The sequence below is a fragment of the Dipteris shenzhenensis genome, unplaced genomic scaffold (assembly GCF_047967505.1).
Source record: "Dipteris shenzhenensis isolate YYH24624 ecotype China unplaced genomic scaffold, Dip_SZ_1.0 scaf0115, whole genome shotgun sequence".
Taxonomy (NCBI): domain Eukaryota; kingdom Viridiplantae; phylum Streptophyta; class Polypodiopsida; order Gleicheniales; family Dipteridaceae; genus Dipteris; species Dipteris shenzhenensis.
The window spans coordinates 55,001-73,894 of NW_028239421.1; positions in this window are offsets into that span (position 1 = coordinate 55,001).

An 18,894-nucleotide genomic window follows, 5' to 3' on the forward strand; every position below is an offset into this window, starting at 1 on the left:
AGCTTTTTTCCATTTCAGAATGGATTCCTTCTTGAATAGTGATTAATAACATGGATAAGCTTACATCAACCCGTCAATCCCCCGTATATTCGATCTGTTTAATATTACTGAAATGGAAACAGACATGAGACTCATTAGCGAATCTACCCATCAAATCAATATATTCTCCATCTTTCCATTCCATATCTCCCTCTTCCACCTTTATCTATTAATTCACTCTATCATATTGGAACGAATATCATTAGCACTAGCAATTCGGGTGGTTCTAGAGAGTAGAAGGATTTTTCACAGATCACTTGTAGATTCTATTTCTTCCACATCAGAGAATAATTCTCCCAAGTCTATATCGGTAGTATCGAAGCAGGAAATAGATACTACGGTGAATACCTATTTACTTCTGGGGAAGTTGAAGTAGGAACAGAATCTCCTTCTCCTTACTACTTCTTAAGAATATTAATGACACTGAAGTAAGTAGACTAGCGAATCGATTTGGGGGATAGGGAGGAGGTAGAGGCAAACACACAGGAGGGAGTTGAAAATGAAAGAATGGAATATCAAAATTATTTTGTGAATCCTCTTGTATCGGGTAACAACCGAAAGGTATTTCGTACTTCTATTCTTAGTATTAATTGAATGACGAGGAGCCGTATGAGGTGAGAATCTCACGTACGGTTCTGTAGAGTGACACTGAAACTGACTCATCTGTCAACTATTCCACAACTACACCAAAAAAACCTAACTCTGCCCTACGGAAAGTCGCCAGAGTTCGATTAACCTCCAAGTTCGAGATAACGGCTTACATACCAGGTATTGGCCATAATTTGCAAGAACATTCCGTGGTCCTTGTGAGAGGCGGGAGGGTGAAGGACCTACCTGGTGTAAGATATCATATCGTTAGAGGAACTTTAGATGCTGTAGGAGTAAAGGATCGTAAGAAGGGGCGTTCCAGTGCGTTGCAGAACATTGTCGTAACTTGTATCATCGCAATGATTCCGTATCGGTTGTTCTGATATGTCAAATGCATAGCCGACCCGATAGTGGGAATGTTGCCAGGGGACCGAAGCCTGCTATTACGGAGATTGATTATTATCTTATTCGTGTGAAACAACTCGGTGTCCAGGGTATTGCATTCCAGTAAGTTGAGTCTTACCCGGACTCCCATTTATTTGGAAAATCTTCGAATGTCTTCTCTCTCTCAGAACGAGTTCGGACTACGATTATGGAGATTCAGTGGAGGTTTTGTGAACATTTGGTAATTGGATCAATAAACCCACGGACATTCTTGGTGAGATAAATGAAATACGGGATTTCCCTTCTCCTATTCGTGGGATGATGAAGAGGAAACGGATACTCAATGCCTAATGAGTAAATATGATTCATTGAAGTAACCCGAACTTACTTCAAGACTTTCTATTCAATCATATGGAAAGCTGCATTCGATGAAAGTCGCACGTGCAGTTTGGGGGGAGATCCTCGACTAACCGGCGGATCCACCCTACAATATGGAGTGAAAAAGCCCAAATAAGATTCTAAGATACAGTCGAGATAGAATCGGAATCCGACATATCTGTAAACTCATGTTACACCGGAGCAATGTAGCGAACAAAAAGAAAAATATAGAATCGGATCCGATTTATCGTAATCGATTAGTAAACATGTTGGTTGATCGTATTCTTAAAGATGGCAAGAAATCATTGGCTTATCAGATTCTCTATCAGGCTATGAAGCGGATTAAGGAAAAGACGAATAAGAATCCACTGTCTGTCCCGCGACAAGCAATACGTAGGGTAACTCCCGATATAGTAACAGAATCCAAACGTGTAGGTGGATCGACTTATCGAGTCCCCGTTGAAGTAGTACCTGCAGAAGGAAGAGCTTTGGCTATCCGATGGTTATTGATCGCGTGTCGAAAACGTTCAGGTCGAAGTATGGCTTTAAGATCAAGTGATGAATTAATGGATGCTGCCAGAAATTCTGGTAGTGCTGTACGGAAGAAGGAGGAGACTCACAAGGTGGCAGAAGCTAATAAGGCTTTTGCCCATTTCCGTTAGTTCCGGGTTCGTTTCAATCCACAACCTCTTATTGGTGGATTGAAACCTTCTACTCCGGAGCGCAGGGTATTAGGAATCAAGATACGCCAGAAGCATATGGATAAGCAGAAATTAAATAATGGGAGAAAGAATATCCAAGTCATAGGGGAAATTTTGTCACTGGTATAGTACCTCATGAAAAAGAGAAAGACTAGTGTCGAATCGTAAAGTCCATAACATCATCGACATGATCAACATGATCGACATGACCAAAGTGATCGACGCAATCGACGCAATCAACATGATCGACATGATCGACATGACTAGAATGATCGACACAATCGACACAATCGACATGATCGACATGATTGGCACTGCCCGCATCCCCGCGACTCCCACCATTCTCAACTATCTCCGCCTGGGGCGGACTACTCACCTCGGGGGGGGGGGGGGATGTCAGGCAACGCCAGCAGATATTTATCCTGTATGTCCCTCACCTCGAATCGATGATTGAGTCGTAGTACATCTAAGGCAAAGCTGGCATCTCCCATGATGTACTCGAGGAGCCGAACTAACGTTGACTTTCCCGTGGTTTATGATAATAAAAGGGAAATGCGTCTGAAAAGAGAGTCAAGGTTTGAAGAAGTATCGTGCGAAAACAAAGGGAAGTCTTCCCGTTTCTTCGGATATTCAATCAATATTAGATTAGTTGACACAGGTGGGATTCTGTGATATACTATGGATCAACAGGCTCATCAGCTTGGGTAATCACCAATCGTTTCGAAAACCAAAAATTACCACGACCGCAACTTTAGAAAGACGCGAAAGCGCAAGCCTATGGGGTCGCTTCTGCGACTGGATCACCAGCACTGAAAACCGTCTTTACATCGGATGGTTCGGTGTCTTAATGATTCCCACCTTATTAACCGCAACCTCTGTATTCATCATTGCTTTCATCGCAGCTCCCCCTGTAGATATCGATGGTATTCGTGAGCCTGTCTCCGGTTCTTTGCTATACGGAAACAACATTATCTCCGGTGCTATCATTCCTACTTCTGCAGCTATCGGTTTACACTTCTACCCAATCTGGGAAGCAGCTTCCGTTGATGAATGGCTATACAATGGTGGTCCTTACGAACTGATCGTTCTTCACTTCCTACTTGGTGTAGCTTGCTACATGGGTCGTGAGTGGGAACTTAGTTTCCGTTTAGGCATGCGTCCTTGGATTGCTGTTGCGTACTCAGCTCCCGTTGCAGCTGCTACCGCTGTGTTCCTGATCTACCCAATCGGTCAAGGAAGTTTCTCTGACGGTATGCCCCTAGGAATTTCTGGTACTTTCAACTTCATGATCGTTTTCCAGGCTGAGCACAACATCCTTATGCATCCCTTCCACATGTTGGGTGTAGCTGGCGTATTCGGCGGCTCTTATTCAGTGCTATGCATGGTTCTTTGGTAAATTCTAGTTTGATCAGAGAAACTACTGAGAATGAGTCTGCTAATGCAGGTTACAAGTTCGGTCAAGAGGAAGAGACCTACAACATCGTAGCTGCTCACGGTTATTTTGGCCGTTTGATCTTCCAATATGCCAGCTTTAACAATTCTCGCTCTCTGCACTTCTTCTTAGCCGCTTGGCCCGTAGTAGGCATCTGGTTTACTGCCTTGGGTATCAGCACCATGGCATTCAACTTGAATGGTTTTAACTTCAACCAATCCGTGGTTGATAGCCAAGGTCGTGTTATTAACACCTGGGCTGATATCATCAACCGTGCTAACCTAGGTATGGAAGTTATGCATGAACGTAACGCTCATAATTTCCCTCTAGACTTAGCTTCTGTTGAAGCTCCTTCTGTAAACGGATAATACCTGTCTGGTCGTGCAGCATCACTAAATACCAAAACCTCGCATAAGGTTTGGTATTTAATGGAGATTCGTCCGATGGAATGAATAGAAATAATAGTAATATCTCGCCATAATCTTACAATTATCAGTTTCCAATCTTGGATTCTGGGGATCTTTGAACACCCTTCTAGGATTACAGAGAATGGGAATCAAAGATATTCTCATTCTGATTAGCGGAACGCTTGTAGTCCCGTACCCACTGGAATAGATGAGAATACATTTTTCACCTAACATATTTTTTCTTGTATTAATATATAGACGAATAATACGTACGCGCATCGAATGAATGACCCTAGTAGATCTTGTTCTCTCCCAGTTAAGAAAGCTGAATAGGGAAAGTAGGGGCGACGTAGCCAAGTGGACCAAGGCAATGGGATTGTGGATCCATCACGCGCGGGTTCAATCCCCGTCGTTCGCCCATCAGGTGGAGAACTAGTCTTTATCACTCGGAATAAAATAAGTTGATGAGGAGAATAGATAAGACATAGATAGGTTTCTTCAACAATTCGAGATTCCCGAGACAGCTTCAGGTAGGTACGAATACACCCACAAATCACCACATCGGAAGTACTCACTCCATTGGGCCTTGATTCTTTCGATATTATCTATATAATGGAATGTGAGAGGTGGGTAGTATCTACCACATATAGATAAAGTGAAGAGAGATCATGAGGTAAGAGAAGTGGGAGAAGAAAAAGTAAGAAGTCCAGATTTATTCTCTGAAGTTCCGAAGTTAGCAGAAACCGATGGATTCACTACTCATTTGAATCATTGAAAAATCAAGATCTAGGGGAATTTCTAATTGGTCTATTCTCCAGTTATGAACCCTCCATCAAATTATTTGACTTATGAATTCTGAGTTCAATCTTTTTCGGAATCTGCGCGATTCAATGAAGCGGGGTAATAGCGTGACTCCGGGAATCCTGATGTTACTAACAATACCAATTCCTATGCATCGTTCAGGTGAGAGAAATTTGATCGAAGGAGGTTCTATAGATCTAGCGAAACTTATTAATAGAACTGGTGGAGTAGTAAAAAAACCAGCAACAAATTCTGTTGAATCCTTCTATCCTCTTTCTCTATCAATAAGATGCTCACCTGCTGAAAAGGATAGAAAGGGGAAAGACACGTAATTCTTACTATTCGGATTCAAACGGAAATATTTCCACAACTTCGACGAGGGAAGAACCGCAAGTTCCCATATATAGTGCGATGGATCCTTCGGTTTCAGATGGATGGAGGGTCCGGCTGATGAGGGATCCACTCCCCATCAAGAATATATCCAGAGATGTGACTGAGAGGATTGAAAAATCACTGGGGGATAAGAATCTAAGAAGATTCAAATGAGTTTTTTGAATTCTATATAAATGTGATACTTCGTAAGGAATGACTGTTACTAAAAATGATTCTGATTCGTTACTTCTCCGGAAAATCCATGACAAGCAAAGGGTTAATTGGCTCACAAACAGCAACATTAAGAAGCGATTCCTTCATTCCCGTAATATCGGACTTTTGGGACAAAATGTTACTCGAATCCAGGGATTCAGTAGATCGGCAGGGAGATGAATCACCGTTCTATTCCGAGCGGAAGGGTCTCTCCAATTTGTCTCTATTTCCACCCCATAAGAATACAATGTCATCTCGTGATGGTGTATCCCTATCCTTATAGCGATATAAGAGATTGGTTAAATTCCATTGACGAGGGGAGGTTGGACACTATTCCGGGATTACGCCGATTTTTATATGTGGCATTTCTGTCACCAAGAGTCCTTCTCCATGGAATAAGGATGAGCGCGAATTGAATCTAACGAGATCTCTCTTAGAAAAGAGATTTATCGAACTTGATTATCTATCGGATAATCAATTACTCACTGAGTAACCAGTATATTATAGAATTTCCTGTGGTTTCTGAAGTATGTCTCCTCACAAATAGAGACATCTAGAGAATTGGAGGCTTTTCATAGCAACTCAAGGGATGAGTCTGATTCCAGAAATCAGAGGTTGGAAGGAGATACCTATCGAAGATACTTGTTTATCTAGTTGAAGTGAGGAGAGAAATCCAGAATATGATTCAATGAAAAGATCTGGAAATGGCTTTGTAGGCAGTTACTCTCCGGAGGAAAGAGCAATATCCACTGATGATTCTTAGAGCGGTGAGTCACGGCTTTTCAACAGAATCATCTATACATGAACTAGGTATTGGTCCCACCGCGATGGAACTCCTATTAAGACATATTTGGCAGAAGAATGATATAAAGAATTCCGTGTCTTTCGGTATCGGAAGAATATCTCATTTATGGAAAGTAGAGAGAGATTGTCGGCATTTTACACTCGACTCTCCTTTATGTTGGGAGATCCTTTCTCCCCTTCTGTAGCGGGAATAGCAGAAAATGATTCCAATAAATGTATTGATTCTTCCCTAGAATCGTAAGTGGTTCTTCCAATTATTGGGGTTAGATTCCCACGGAAATGAGGGGGAAATTTTCTATTCTACACGCCTATTCACAACTAATAAATGAATCAAGAAACCGACTGACTGGATTTCTTTTAAGAGTTAAAAAATCGAATTTGATTTCCAGTAAGGTAAGAATTGGTAGTAGTAGCGAGGAACCTAGAAAGCCTTTCTATCGAGAGAGAATCTAGCATTTGGTGGAATACTTGACGAGGAATCAGAGATGCAAAATGGCGCATACTTCGATCTTGATAAGATTATTTCAAACCGTTTAGAGATCCTTTTCGATGTACCTGTAGAAAGAACTGATGGAAGTGAAAATCCTACTTTTTCAGATGAATCGGGAGAGGGAGGTAACATATCTTCAACATACTCTCTAGTTAGGGTATATGAACGAAATAGGTTAATATCTCTCTACTCAGTATACACGCTCTTTTCGCGTGACTATTTCTGTACATTAGCTAGTGAATATCTATCCAGAATCAACTATCAATTGGGTAGGCCGGGAGGGGGCGAGGGATCTACTGGTGTAACAAGAATGCAATTGAATAGAGATTATTGGAATGGAGGGGTAACATTAGAGCGTTTGTTGCATGAATGTATTATTTCCCCAATTGATGAATATCCAGATGTTCGGTCAAATGTGCACAGGTGGCTTGATACAATCAGAGACTTGTCTTTTCCCCTTCAAGAGAGTATTCGCAGAAATAAGATCCGACTTAGGTAGATCAATCTATGATCTGTCGATATTAGCACTAAATAATATTGGTATCACTATTCGTAGTACGGCTGGGAGGAACACAAGTATCCCAAGGATTTACCAATAATCAATCTATTTACCGAATCATTATTCCCAAGTATATTAGTGAAGAAGCTTCGACAGATGGGATTGATTATCTTGTCTATAAAATTGAACAATATAGATTATCCACTGCTTGATTTCCTTCTGAGTTCACTCAACCTCGATGAGAAGATATCCTTTCTCAAGAGAATCTTCGGTAGAAAAGATAGTTTCTTCATCGAGTCCCGGATTGTTAATGGATGAAGAATCGGTAGGCTCCTCAATCTTCCTAAAACCCGCAGTTAATCCATTTCTTGTTGAATCATCCTGTATCGAATGTATTGGAACAAAACTCCCGAATGGTGCTTATTCCGCTACGGAAGGCAGGATTGGATCTGTTTCTGGATAATTTGAATTATGGGAAAGGTTCGAATAGGAATATTGGGAGTATTTCGGGATCCATTTCCGATGAAGTAGATACACCAAACTTTATAGATTACTCGCATTTACCCGTATTGAACTGTGCCGGAAGGGATTTTATCTCAATAATCAGAAGAAGGATTCGTTGGTTGGAGGATACAGCAGTAGTTACTCTGACATCTTAGAGAATTCGTATACTTGGCTCCGGTGATGAAGTCATCCCATCTCTTGAAATAGGATCCTTAGATACAAAAAATATCACTTCATCTATTCAATCCCAAGTGTCTGATTCGTTGTTACCCAATTCCTCGCAACGAACGGAAAGGGAAACTATTGATCATATACTCGCAACAACCGAATCGACTCCATCTGATCTGGATGAATCTGCGATACCACCACTAACTCATTCAGATAGATTTCTTGACTCTATTTCGGATCTAAGAGGACTACTGACGGGGTTGAACTTATCTCCTCGCGAAACGGGAGATTCGTCTCTATCTTCATGTGGTAGCGATGGAAATTACTTGGAAAGAACATTGATAAACTCTAAGCTATCGGCTGATTGGCGATCTCGACCCCGTCTCAAAAATTCGGGAGTGGATCAAGTCGATTCGGAGGGATCCATTGAGAAGAGATCAAACTCGAGGAATGATTCTATTGGGAATCAATTCTATCAAAATGATTCACACATTGGTTATTTTTGGGAATCAGAAGAATCTGAGACGCTTTATTGGTCAAAGAAATTCTCATTATGCAGCAGTGTAGCATCAAGATCTCCAACAGGATTAACTGGAGAGAAGGTTCTGTACGAAAATACGAGGCTTGCAGATACACGTGTCTAAAAAGAACCTATTCTTCCATCTCATCTCATTAATTTCGATGAGTTATCAAAGGATTTAAACAAATATAAGATCTCTTGGATCTTTTGGAGAGACAATATCTGCGAGAAATGGAGCCCATTCGGAGAATATATACCTCGGTTTTTCACCCCTAACTGGTGGAGATACTTTTATGATCTGATTAGAGAGATATATCCAGAAATAGTACTCAAAGTAAGTGATGACTTGAATTACACTTTTCCCCGGAATTACGGAAAGAGTTGCTGAGGATATAGGTAATGCTAGAGCTTGTTTATCGTTAAGCCTAAGATCAAGATTCAGAAACGATTCCATCAGTAACGTATTATCTAAAATAGATCTCTCTATTTTCGAAGAAATTACTAACTAAACGCAGGTGTCGCATTCGAGATGGTCAGTCTTTAGATTTTCGAATAAGTATGCCCCATCCTACCTCGTTTTCTCGATATTATTGTTCTTGCATTTCTCAAGCATTATTTATCTGCTGTTTCGGGTTCCAATTCCCTCACTTGTGGAAACGTTTCAATATCACCGGATATTTAATAGACCCAATGCGTGGGTTTTATCTGGAAAAGGTAATGTATTCTCCCTCGACAAGGTAAATGTAAACGAAAGATCTACTGATACATTCCCTGAAGAGATTCCTGAATTATACAAATAATATAATCTTCTATTACCTTGTGAAAAATGAACTAGATTCGTGGATACTTCGTAGGAAAAGCTCCGACACCCTTAAGATTAATAAACAATTACTGACTCAATATCTAGTGACAAATAAACTATTTCCAAGTATGAATCGAAATTAAATTCCAATTACGATTCATTGAGCGGTGGGATTAATCACGAACCCACCCCAGAAGAAGGATCTAATCTTTTGTCATACCTACTTCGGATTCGTCAAAATGATCTATCAAATTACGAGATCTGTGAGTTGGATCCTGCGGAGAAGTGGGCTCTTCTTGCCCTTGAAAGAAATATTCTCCTTTCAGCGACAATGAGACGAAAAGGCCATTCCGAATATTCCATGTCGTGACGTACCTATTTTGCTTTCATCAGGATTATTACCATCTGAAGGAGTTCCACTAGTAGGACCCATAGAAACTGGACGATCTTATGTAGTTAGGGATATAGCATCCAATTCCTACTTTCCGTCGGTGAGACTGCCATTGAGGAAGTTGTTATACAACAGATCATATTTCAATAATGTACGTGGGACTTTCATTTCGAAACAGAGCGTAAACCGATTGAATCTTATTTTTGCAATAGCAAAAGAGATGTCTCCCTGTACGATATGGATTCAAGACATTCATGAGTTGAATGTTAATCGCCTGTATCACAGATTAGAAGCCGATCCCAGATTCTTACTCTGCCTAATATTGAGGAGTATCGGTAATGGGCGCGGAATCCTTGCATTCGCAAGAATCTCGTTATTGCTTCGACTCATGTACCTGCAAAGGTAGATCCAGCTTCAATAGCTCCGAATTGGTCGAACTAATTGATAAATCTCCGAGGGTCTAACAGGCGTCAGCGTCAAAAAGAATTGTCAATTCTCTCGCGTGTCAAAGGCTTTGAAATAGAAGCTGATCCCTCTTTTCTCGAAGGTACTGGGTCTGGAACTACGGGTTATAGCAAACGAGATCTATTTTCTCCTGCTAATGAAGCATTATTATCACTACTTCTAGAAGAAGAAAGATTGTATCCGATGTGCAATTAAATTAGCTTTACGTAGACAAAATTCAATTGTTACGTATATAGGTAACGGAATCCGATTCGGTTCTGGATATGAAATACTTCCTTACAATATAGGAAAAGCTATTCTGAAAATGGTTTGATAGATACTTCCCCTGCAGATCCCTCATTTATTGGTAGTAATACACTGAAGAAGAGGTTTTACCACTTGTATAACTGGTATTTGGAACCTTTAATAACCGAGTCAACAATTAAGGAATTCGCTATACTTCCGCATATCTTAGGGCTATGGCCGGATTAGCAGCTCGTGATCCTTGGTTCGGAATGGATATGAGAGAGGAAGAGAATCTCGTTGTTATTGATAAAGTTGTAGAGGAATGATTCTAACTTAGCCTGTGGTATCTCGGGAAAACCTTTTGAGGATTTCTTATGTTCAGAAATCTGTAGAAGTAGAAGTCAATTCGCTAATAGTCCTCCTCTTCCTTCTTCCATCGAACCCAGGTATTCTCCAGATATAATCTCTGCGAGTCGTTCTTATAAATCTACAAAGAAGGGGGTGTCTAAGATTCCAACTGATTCTGAAATGGAACAGTCGAGTGAAGTAGACTCGATTCCGAAGGAAGTGTCGCGTGGGATTACTTGGTCCCCCAAATTTTGGCGTTTTGGTTTCATGCGAAGTGGCAGTTATGAATCGATAAGAGTATTATCCGAATCGAATAATTTGTATAATTCGATCTTTTTTCATCGGAATCAGGATCAAATCCCCCAACGGGATTTCGAATTGAATAAGATTAAGTCTAGTGGAAAGAAATCGCATAAGAGAAAAGGATATCTTTTCAGTTACAAGAGAGCCTCGGGTAAATCGAGACAAAGAGACATTAAAAGATTAGAAATTAATTGGATAATCTATCATTACGCGAGCAATTTCTTGAATTAGGAATCCCCAACTCATCTAATCAATACGAAACGCAATGTAATCGATCCGATGAACCAATTCTATTCCTGGGGGGGCGCTTCACCTGGGATCCCATGCTTCTATCTCAGCCGGATCATAACATTCCCTCTTCACGTCATAGTTTATTAGCGAAACAAGAACTGGTACGGAGGCTTTATGTTACTTACGGTACGAGGAGGGAGCGCGAGAAACATTTCTCAAATGAAAAGATTAGAAATTTCTTTCTTCTTCGTGGATATGACCGGAAATCGATAACTGAATTATCTACCAAGCGGTGGAAGAATTTCCCTTCGGGTGAAGAACGACACTTTGAATACGTCAAAGAAACCTAATTCATGCATATATATTTGCAATACCCGCAGATATTTGTTCCTATTCACTCGTATCAAAGCATTCCAATGGAAGATTTGCAAGAGCGATTCCTTCGTTTCAGGCTTATGGTTCATAGAGATAGATGGATGAGACGGAATCGTCACTCATCAAAGATTTTCTCATTCATAACATGTTGTTTGAAAGTTACCACTACCTATTCAATCTATTTAGATTTAGTGGGACGTCACCGGATCGAATAACAAGACAAATTATTGAATGGGAATTCGATATCGCATCATAAAATCTCGGATATTCTTGACTCAGTCTGGATCCCTAGCAATATATAGGGCTATTCAGGATTCGAATTGGTGAAAGGAAGATACATCTTTTCCCTTACTGATGCAATAACTTCTGCTTATAGAATTCCGGATAATTACTAAGTTATAGATCACCTTCGGAGTCTTCCTATTCGGGAGATGGAAGCAACATTCGAAATCAAGAAGGAGTAGGAATCTCTTATATGGAAAAGTAGGAAGTAGTTCGTAGAGGACGTAGTAGTTTTCCAACATCCTTATCGGAACAAATCCTTGATGAAGATGTCGATCCATTCTGTTTGAGATTCTCCGGAGATTCAATTTCTCGGTGATCAACGGTAATATGGGGAGGAATTCCCCTCATTCATCTTTACATTCCAAAAATTCATTCTAAAGTTTGGATTTTCCCGTATCCAACTAGATAATCAGGATTTCAAGTCCTTTCCATTGTTTCCATTGGAAGGGCTCTAAGGACCCCGGGTCCTTAGGGGATGGACCATCTAACCGAATCCCAAAATTTTAGTTCATTCAAATTCACTAATAGGGATTCTTGGTGACATCCTAACTAATGCCCCGACTAACTACTAGGATTTCTGGTCCTAGTCCAGATACTGGGGTCTCGTGACGCAGTTTCATCACACTCTAATTGGCTACTACGACTTTCAGTCCCACCTCAGGTACTAGGATTTTTAGTCCCCTCGAAGGATTTCAAGTCCCCCGTCTTCTTCAAGGATTTCCAGTCCTGTCTTCTTCAAGGATTTGAAGTCCCCTGATAAGGATTTCTAGTCCCGTTGAAAGACCTACTTGGATCTCCTCGAATCTCGGGATTCTGAGTCCCAGCCTCACTTGAGAAAGAAGCAGAAGGTGTTTCCTATTCGATACCTAATACTTCATATCCAAATCCCCGGACGGCGGAGAATTCTGGTCTCAATAATCAACAATCGGAGGATTTGCATCCCCATGTTTGAGGGTTGGGCACTGGAAAGACCAGAATCCTCCGAGGATTTTTCTTCCTATTGGGAGTTTGGGAGGCACCGGAGAGACCACTTGTCTCTCGAATCGAGGAGGTATTTCGAGTGCTCATTTGGGAGATAAGCAAATCAATTGAATGTGAATCTTTAGTGGTAGAGAGAATAAATCTTTGATAAATCTTTTAGTATATAAGGGTTCGATCTGAATAAGGGTACGAGACCTTCTGCCCCGAGGAAGTATTTCGAGTGCTCATTTGGGAGATAAGCAAATCAATTGAATGTGAATCTTTAGTGGTAGAGAGGATAAATCTTTGATAAAGCTTTTAGTAGATAAGGGTTCGATCTGAATAAGTGTACGAGACCTCCTACCCCGAGGAGGTACTCATTTGGGAGATAAGCAAATCAATTGAATGTGAATCTCTAGTGGTAGAGAGGATAAATCTTTGATAAACCTTTGAATAGATAAGGGTTCGATCTGAATAAGGGTACGAGACCTCCTACCCCGAGGAGGTACTCATTTGGGAGATAAGCAAATCAATTGAATGTGAATCTCTAGTGGTAGAGAGAATAAATCTTTGATAAACCTTTGATAAAGCTTTTAGTAGATAAGGGTTCGATCTGAATAAGGGTACGAGACCTTCTGCCCCGAGGAGGATTCGGACCTCCACGCTCTTCAGCACCAAATTTTGAATCTGGCGTGTCTACCATTTCACCATCGAGGCTCTACTCCTTATTCCTTACCTTTTTACTTCCCACCACCCCATCTTTCTCTATGGATGGGGTCCGGAATATGTTTCTATCAATTCGATCCTAGTCCCTCATCAAAAGCAACCCTTTACTTATTTTTCCCAATCTTATTTCTTCGTCTCTCTATATCGAAAAGGATTTCCAGTCCCCTGGAGGGACTTCTAGTCCCCCTGCTGAAGGATTTATAGTTCTCTCCAAGGATTTTCAGTCCTCCTGTTGAAGGATTTCCAGTCCCCGGGAAGAAAAAAGGATCCATAAATTTGTTCTGTATCGATTCCATCCCAGCTCCTCGTCAAGAGCAAACCCTTTCTCCTCCTCTACCGATCCTGTTTCTTCGTCTCTCTCCATCTATAAGGATTTGAAGTCCTGTCTTATTCAAGGATTTCCAGTCCTCTTCAGGGATTTCAAGTCCCCCGTCTTATCCAAGGATTTATAGTCCTCTTCAGGGATTTCAAGTCCCCTGTCTTATCCAAGGATTTATAGTCCTCTTCAGGGATTTCAAGTCCCCTGTCTTATCCAAGGATTTATAGTCCTCTTCAGGGATTTCAAGTCCCCTGTCTTATCCAAGGATTTATAGTCCTCTTCAGGGATTTCAAGTCCCCTGTCTTATCCAAGGATTTGAAGTCCTCTTAAGGGATTTCAAGTCCCCTGTCTTATTCAAGGATTTCCAGTCCTGTCTTATCCAAGGATTTATAGTCCTCTTAAGGGATTTCAAGTCCCCCGTACTCTTCAGGGATTTCAAGTCCCCCGTACTCTTAAGGGATTTCAAGTCCCCCGTACTCTTAAGGGATTTCAAGTCCCCCGTACTCTTAAGGGATTTCAAGTCCCCTGTCTTATCCAAGGATTTCCAGTCCCCTGAGAAGGATTTCAAGTCCCCCGCCCCCGATAAGGATTTCAAGTCCCACGCCCCCGATAAGGATTTCAAGTCCCCCGATAAGGATTTGAAGTCCTCTTCAAGGATTTTCAGTCCCCTGAGAAGGATTTTCGAGTCCTTTGAGAAGGATTTGAAGTCCCCTGAGAAGGATTTCAAGTCCCCTTTCTTCTTTAAGGATTTGAAGTCCTCTTCAAGGATTTTCAGTCCCCTGAAGAGGATTTCAAGTCCCCTGTCTTCTTTCTTTAAGGATTTGAAGTCCTCTTCAAGGATTTTCAGTCCCCTGAAGAGGATTTCAAGTCCCTTTTCTTCTTTAAGGATTTGAAGTCCTCTTCAAGGATTGTCAGTTCCCTGAAGAGGATTTCAAGTCCCTTTTCTTCTTTAAGGATTTGAAGTCCTCTTCAAGGATTGTCAGTTCCCTGAAGAGGATTTCAAGTCCCTTTTCTTCTTTAAGGATTTGAAGTCATTTTTTCTCTTCAAGGATTGTCAGTTCCCTGAAGAGGGATTTCAAGTCCCCTGTCTTCTTTAAGGATTTGAAGTCCTCTTCAAGGATTTTCCGTCCACTGAAATGGATTTCAAGTCCAAGGATTTCCAGTCCCCTGGAAGGGTCTATGAATCGGACTAGATCATTATACAAAATCAAACCGTCAAATGCAAGACCTAATTCTCCTTGTTATCTATCACTCTCGCTCGGATCTCCCTCAGTGAGGGAGATTTGACGATCGAGAAGGATTTCAAGTCCAAGGAAGATTTTCAGTCCCCTCGAAAGGATCTATGAATTCGACCCATTTTCTATTATAGCTAAGAAAACTGTCGAGCGCAAGACCTAATTTTCCTTGTTATCTATCAATCTCGATCGGATCTCCCTCAGTGAGGGAGATTTGACGAGAAAGATCTCAATTCCAAAGATTTTGAGTCCCCTCGAAAGGGTCTATGAATTCGACCCATTTCTATTATAGCTAAGAAAACTGTCGATTGCAAGACCTAATTTTCCTTGTTATCTATCAATCTCGTTTTGAGATCCCTCGGTCTCAGTAGAGGGAGACTTTGACGAGAAAGATTTCAAGTCCAAGGAAGATTTTGAGTCCCCTCGAAAGGGTCTATGAATTCGACCCATTTCTATTGTAACTCAGAATGCCGTCGATTGGCAAGACCTAATTTTCCTTGTTATCTATCAATCTCGATCGGATCTCCCTCAGTGAGGGAGATTTGACGAGAAAGATCTCAATTCCAAAGATTTTCCAGTCCCCTCGAAAGGATCTATGAATTCGACCCATTTCTATTGTAACACAGAATGCCGTAGAGCGCAAGACCTAATTTCTTGGATTTGATTTCAATTCCAGGGGACCGCCATGGGCCTTAATTTGTTATCGCTGCAAAATCGTCCTGACGATAGGAGTCAGATTCCAAGTTAAGGGATTTAACGTCCCCTGGACCTAACTATGAATCATAGATGTACTATCAAAGTCCAGAGGATTGTCGCTGCAAAATTGCCCTGTCCAAGAATTTACAGTTCACTAGGAAATCATAGCTAGATCAATTATAGCTAAGAAAACTGTCGATTGCAAGACCTAATTTTCCTTGTTATCTATCAATCTCGATCGGATCTCCTCAGTGAGGGAGATTTGACGAGAAAGATCTCAATTCCAAAGATTTTGAGTCCCCTCGAAAGGATCTATGAATTCGACCCATTTCTATTGTAACTCAGAATGCCGTCGATTGCAAGACCTAATTTTCCTTGTTATCTATCACTCTCGTTTTGAGATCCCTCGGTCTCAGTAGAGGGAGATTTGACGAGAAAGATTTCAAGTCCAAAGATTTTGAGTCCCTCGAAAGGATTTCTGAATTTGATCCATTGATAGTGTACATCAGAATGCCGTCGAGCGCAAACCCCCGTTTCTATTAAATTGAAAGAATCTGCGGCGGAAAGAAGAATTGGTCTCTTTTGCTTCTTCTAGAAGTCTGAAGGCAACCCCGCTTGAACGTACAGGTATCGGATGAAATGACTTATCCATTAGACGAAATTGGAGCATGGAATTCATCGGGAAGCGACCTGAATTGCTACGGAGCAGAAGACTGGGGGTGTGAACCGAATCATTTACACAACCGCTCCCATATGGGAATCACTTAGTCGCATGTACCATTAGGAGGGTTCAATCCTTGTAGTACTGCAAAGGAATGAACAATATTATGGATACCATCAGGAAATACTTATATCTCCTCCGGAAGAGACGAATGATCATTGGAGGCGCGTGATCATTTCTCCGACACTGTTTCATCACCAATTACGGAAATGGACTAGTTGGAGCGACGGAAGTGGCTTTGGATACAAATCATTCAGAAAGATTCCATTATTTCATGTGACAACTCCAAATAGGTCTGGAATGAGGTATTCCGTGTAATCTCGATGATGGGATCCATTGATATACCCAGTAGAGTTGATGCTGGTACACGAACAATCATAGCTATTTCAATGGAACTCTTCGAAATCGAAGTAGATGGAGAAACTAATGGATCCTGTATGTAAATTGTTGATGTGTCACCCCCTTCGGTGAACATTAATTTAATTATCTTCGGATAGTGATATATAGAAATGACACTTGTAATGGGAGCTACCAGAACTAATGGGTACGAGCCAGCTTTCCATCCATGCCAGAAGGGGTAGGGTTTACCGGAAAACCTGCTAATGGAGGGATACCCCCTGGGGATGGTAAACGTATAACTAGAGAGAATGTTAGAACAGGATCCTTCATGTATGGTCCCGCATAATCCCTAATGTTATCAGTTCCGGTTCGTGAACCAGATAAAAGTGATGCGAGCGAAGTCCCTAGATTCATGAATATGTAGATAGAAGTATAACTTATCATACTCGCATAGCCATTATCAGGATCCGCAGCAAGTATTCCAATCAGAATATATCCGATTTGGCTTATGGAGGAATATGCTAGCATACGTTTCATGCTTGTCTGAGTAACAGCAATTAGATTCCCCAATACCATGCTAAGGGTAGCTAATATTCCCCAAAGCGAGATGCCATTCACTGGATAGGTATGAGAAAGTAATACCGAGGAGTCGTGTAGATAAAGCTAGAGCTGCTACTTTGGAAGTAGCAGAAAAAGAAGCAACGACTGGTGTAGGAGAGTTAGAGTCGGAGAGGAGATCCTCGATCTTCCCGCTCATTCAGAACCGTGCATGAAATTCTCACTTCACACGGCTCCTAGTTCGTAAGAGATTTCTAAGCTCCCAGAACCTTCCCCGTTGTGTGTATCAAATCCACTTCTTCCTCTCGGTAATTCAATATGAGTAATAATTGGTAGCTTCCTCGGGAAATCCCCTATCAGTGATTCCTTTTTAAAATGGTAGTTACCAACGTGGATACCTAATTACATCAAACGTGAGTGACGGGACCTTAAAGATTATACTGTATTATACACAAGTGGGATTAACTAGCATCCATGGCTGAACGGTCAAGGCACCCAACTCATAATTGGCGAATTCGCAGGTTCGACTCCTGTTGGATGCAAACAAATGGGGGAGAGGGTTTCATTCGGGTGACAAAGTGAGTAACCGAAATAGGGAGGTGGAGTATAATGGGTTCCGAAAACTATACGGGACCAAGAAGTGGAAGCAATTATGAATTCGGATAGTAAGAGAGTTTGTTTGAATTGGAAGAGCTAAAGGGACACGAGAAAAATTATGGATAAATTGATAAAATCAGATACTTACTGAAAAAACTATTCCTCCATTGCAACGAAACCAGTATACCTCCGATGTGAATCCAGAATCGAACAAGACTGAAGTCAAGAATTGGATGAGCAACTTTTCAACGTTAAAGTAAGGACCCATGAATAGTCACCGACTACCAGATAGAAGGCGTAGGGGTAGAGCGTCGGGTCGATGCATCGTAAGAGAATGATTATTACGCTTCACAAAAATGATTCCATTCCGCTATTTCTGAGCAAGTAACCCCCGCAAATTTCACTAACGACAAGGAGGAAGAGGAGATATGGTTATCTGATTATATAAAGCCTATACGCCTGGCACACGCAATAGATCCGTTTCAAGTTTTGAAGAAGTGACGAGATGTAAATCCCGGAAAGGACTGACTCGTGTAGTGGACCAAGGAGCGGACGTACTAGTGGAGGGACTATTACTGCTAGCATAGAGGAGGTGGTCATAAACGACTATATCGTGAAATTGATTTCCGACGAATAAAAAAGATGTTGTTGGAAGAGTGGCAAGTGTCGAGTACGACCCCAACCGCAATGCATACATATGTCTCGTGAATTATGTGGATGGTGAAAAGAACATATCTTACATACTTGAGGGGTAGAAATCGGAGACAATGTAGTATCCAGCCCCGAAGCATCTATTTCAAGTGGAAATGCCCTACCTTTGAGTGCGACTCGAATAAGTGATTCACGTATTCGGAAATACCGATTGGATTTAGGGTTGAGTCCATAAACCCAACACTAGACTCGAGATTCTTGGGATCTTCCGAGGTGGACTTCGATAGGGAAACCGAGGAGGGACAATAGCGGGTGGTCAGGTGTAATAGTTCAAATAGCTATTAACCTGCAGAGGTAGGATAATATG